The 5,000-nt window shown below is 36.8% G+C and overlaps 1 protein-coding gene across 1 annotated transcript in view; it reads left to right on the top strand.

Annotated features, from left to right (window-relative positions):
- Positions 1-5,000, top strand: part of LOC143022512 (uncharacterized) — a 236,228-nt gene that overhangs the window by 230,188 nt on the left and 1,040 nt on the right. The window lies entirely within an intron of this gene.

Raw genomic sequence — 5,000 nt, 5'->3', positions numbered from 1 at the left:
ACACCAGCACCACCACCAACATCAGGACCACTACCATCACCATCATCACCACCAGCACCACCATCACCACTATCACCACCGCCACCATCACACCACCACCACCATCACCCCACCACCATCACCCCAGCACCACCAGCACCACCAGCACCAACATCATCACCAACATCAACAGCAATGTCAATACCATCACCCCACCACCGTCACCACCACCACACCTCCACCATCACGCCATCACCACCACCATCACCACCACCATCACTACCACCACCATCACCACCACCATTACCACCACCATCACCACCACCATCACCACCACCGTCACCACCACCATCACCGTCAACATTATCATCACCAACACCAACAGCAACACCATCATCACCACCAGCACCATCACCAGCACCACCAGCACCAACATCATCACCAACATCAACAGCAACGCCAATACCATCACCCCACCACCGTCACCATCACCACACCTCCACCATCACGCCATCACCACCACCATCACCACTACCATCACTACCACCACCATCACCACCACCATCACCACCAACACCACCATCACCAATATCAGCAGCAGCACCAACACCATTACAACCATACCACCAGCATCACACCAACATCAACATCACTACATCACCACCACCATCACAATCACCGGGGAAAGAGGATGAGGATGAGGATGAGGATGAAGAGAGGAGTAGGAGTAGGAGGAGGAGGAGGAGGAGTAGAGGAGGAGGAGGAGAAGGAGCATATTTTTTTGGTCTGCAATTGGAATGTTGTTGTCCAAGATCCTGAGATCAATACTACATAGATCTGCTGCATTTCTCCAGTACGGTAACAGGTCTTACCCTGAGATGAATAGAATAGCTTGGCCTTAGCCAGGACCAAATCCCTTCATGAAAAGTCTCTCATCGTGGCGAGGTGGTGTTTAGGCGATTCAACATCTTTGGTGAAAAATAATATGCGCCCCAAGTTCTCCACCAACAACTTGAGTTGGGGAGGGAAGGTGGGGAACACTGTGACAGTTCACGGTCGCACTAACCCCACCCCCACCCTCTTCCCCCACGTCCTCCTCGAGCTCTGCGTGGCATTTCTGGCAAGTTTACACGCAGGCTCACCCAGTAATGTTGTTGGGCTTTATTGCTTTCCCGGCCTTATCGCAAGACAGTGAGTGAATGTGGCGCCCGCTGAACTCCGCCGCCGCAGCACTCGAGAGAGTTGCATTTGGGGCCACGCTTTTCTCTTAAGGCCAAAATTATAGATTTCAGTTACGCTTTTTCCTGCAGTCGTAGTCATGGGGAGTAATAAATGCGACCCTCAGGATCTCCCAAAGCTGAAGGAGGAGCTTAGGAAACGAGGAATAAGAGTGGAAGATCGTAAACATAAATTAATTGCACGAGAGTTAGGAAGAATTATTATTTATGCGAGGATGAAGGTCGGAGGGCGGTCTTATCTGCTAGAGTATTTAGGTTTGAATTTTCATTTGATTCTACTGGATGCGATTTATTGGGCAAAAAGTGTAAAAGGCGCTCGCAAAAACGCCTTCATACATTAAAGTCAGCGGGACAACGAGAAGTGGAAGTATTTAAAAGCTTTGTATGTTCGACTAAATCACGAAGCTGCTCTTGTTTTTTCATACAAAATGTACATTGTAAAAAGTGAGCGACCATTCAAAGGATTCTTCTTGTATGTAGGGAAGTGCAGGAATATAAAAAAGAAAATAGTTTTTGATATTGCAATTAGAAATCCTCCATTTATATATACATATATATATATATATATATATATATGATTTCAAGAAGTCTACAGCGACAATGGCGTTGTTGAGTTTATATTGAAGCTTTAATTTCTCTCGTGCAACAAGTTTCTGTGTTGGTTTCAAATAGCTGAGAAGGTGTCCAAAAAACATTTGGTGCGGTTTTCTCTTTTTCAATTTCTCCGATACGTTTTCGACCTTACTCGGTCATCCTCAGGGAGGGAATTACAATGGTTGGTGATTACAGGCCGTACATTGGCCAATGTACGGCCTGTAATTAAACATATGTAATCACCAACCATTGTAACTCCCTCCCTGAGGATGACCGAGTAAGGTCGAAATACGTATCGGAGAAATTAAAAAAGAGAAAACCGCACCAAATGTCTTTTGGACACCTTCTCAGCTATTTGGAACCAACACAGAAACTTGTTGCACGAGAGAAATTAAAGCTTCAATATAAACTCAACAACGCCATTGTCGCTGTAGACTTCTTGAAATCATGTATACAACATGGCCTCCTACCAATATATATATATATATATATATATATATATATATATATATATATATATACACACACACACACACACACACACACACACACACACACACACACACACACACACACACACACACACATATATATATATATATATATATATATATATATATATATATGCAACAGTAATCACATAAAACACGTGAATAAAGATTTATGCTTGTAACCACGAGGAAAATAAAGATCGGAATACTGAACGTTTTCGTCTATTAAGACATTTTCAAAGTACAGAGTGTTACAACAAAGAATAACTTAAATATAATAATATAGAAAACAGGAGAGGTCACACAACGTAAATACGAAAGGAATATCTTACAAAGAAACGAAAATATAAAAACAATAAATAAAATGGGTGACAATTGAAACAGGTGAAAAAATGTCACACAACATAAACCATAAGGATGACAAATGACAAGGTGAAAAAAAGAACATTCAACATAAAATATAATAACAAGAAATAAGAAGGGTGACAATTGACACATGTGATTCAACAAAAAGATTGACTTACAAAGAAACAAATTATATACATATGCATACATACATATATATGTATATATATATATATATATATATACATACATATATATATATATATATATATATTTAATGGAAAATAATAATAACAAGAAAAAATAAAAATGGATGACAGATGACACAGGTGAAAAAAGGTCACACAAGATGGCTAAGGCGGAGCTTTGGGACATTGTTCTACAATTTGGTTAATCACAAAATTATCTAATTTAAAAAGACCAGTGCTTAAATTAAGATTTTCATTAAAAGTTTTTTTTAATGATACACGATTCAATTATATTTCTTATCAAATAAGAATTACTTGAAACAATTTCTTGGGAATTGTCCCAATCAATACAGTGATTGTAGTCTCTAATGTGAGCAAAAATCCCACTTGAAAATTGGCCAGTACGGACACTATACTTATGCTGGTTCAATCTAAGTTTTAATTCTTTGCCAGTCTGGCCAATGTAACACGAATTACAATTCTTGCACGGGATAGAGTAGACGCACCCCGCCGAATTATCCGGTGAATTCTTGATAAGAAGTTCTTTGATAGTATGGTTCTTAAACACAACATTAACATTAAACATCTTAAGGAAACGAGGGAGTTTTACCAAATTAGGATGAAAGGGAAGAACCAAAAGATTCTTTTTATTAAAAGGATCTTTTGGGGAAGAATCAACATAGGACTTCTTGGCCTTATGTTGTGATCTAACTATCACATGATTTGGGTATCTCAAGTTTGATGCTATTTCATAAATCATTTTTATTTCTTCATCTAAAAATTCAGGACTACAAACTCTAAAAGCTCTAAGAAACATGGAGGTAAAAACTGATATTTTTGTGTTAAGGTGGTGAGCAGAATAATAGTGAACATATGAAAGAACGTTAGTTGGTTTACGAAAAACATCAAACCTGAAGTACCTTTCTTTTCTGTGAATAGTAACATCTAGAAAGGGTAATTTGTTCTCTTGTTCTATCTCAATTTTAAATTTTATAGAAGGTACTAAATTGTTTAAACTAACTAAAAAATTATCCAAGTTGTGAGCAAGTGGCCAAATGCATAGTATGTCATCGACATACCTGTACCAAATAATATTACGTGGAAGAATACAAGACAACAACTCCCTTTCAAAAAATTCCATGTACAAATTACTCAACAGAGGAGACAAGGGATTCCCCATAGCCATCCCAAATCTTTGTACATAGAACTTTCCATCAAAAACGAATTTGGAATCAACCACACAGAGTTTAATGAGATTAATAATGTCATCGACTGGAAGAGGCAAAGAATGAAGTAAAAGTTCTTCTTCTAGGAAGGAAAGAAGGTCAAAAACGGGAACACAAGTAAATAACGAATTAATATCAAAGCTAACTAACTTAAAATCAACAGACATATTAAGATCGTTCAATTTACTAATTAAATCTACATTGTTCCTAATGTGGGAAGTGGAAATGGTCCCCACGAGTGGGCTCAAGACAGAAACAAGCCATTTGGATAATTTATATGAAACACAACCAGTAGAACTGATAATGGGTCTCATTGGATTATCAGGCTTATGGGTTTTAACTAAGCCGTACAAATACATTTCACCTGTGTCATCTGTCATCCATTTTTATTTTTTCTTGTTATTATTATTTTCCATTATATATATATATGTATGTATGCATATGTATATAATTTGTTTCTTTGTAAGTCAATCTTTTTGTTGAATCACATGTGTCAATTGTCACCCTTCTTATTTCTTGTTATTATATTTTATGTTGAATGTTCTATTTTTTCACCTTGTCATTTGTCATCCTTATGGTTTATGTTGTGTGACATTTTTCACCTGTTTCAATTGTCACCCATTTTATTTATTGTTTTTATATTTTCGTTTCTTTGTAAGATATTCCTTTCGTATTTACGTTGTGTGACCTCTCCTGTTTTCTATATTATTATATTTAAGTTATTCTTTGTTGTGACACTCTGTACTTTGAAAATGTCTTAATAGACGAAAACGTTCAGTATTCCGATCTTTATTTTCCTCGTGGTTACAAGCATATATATATATATATATATATATATATACACATATATATATATATATATATATATATATATATATGTATATATATACATATACATATATATATATATATGTATATATAAATATATATATGTACACA

The sequence above is a fragment of the Oratosquilla oratoria genome, unplaced genomic scaffold, assembly GCF_046742065.1.
Source record: "Oratosquilla oratoria isolate Oo_2021 unplaced genomic scaffold, ASM4674206v1 SCAFFOLD107, whole genome shotgun sequence".
Taxonomy (NCBI): Eukaryota; Metazoa; Arthropoda; class Malacostraca; order Stomatopoda; family Squillidae; genus Oratosquilla; species Oratosquilla oratoria.
Note: the sequence above shows the minus strand (reverse complement) of the source record. Positions and strands in the feature narration are given on the sequence as shown.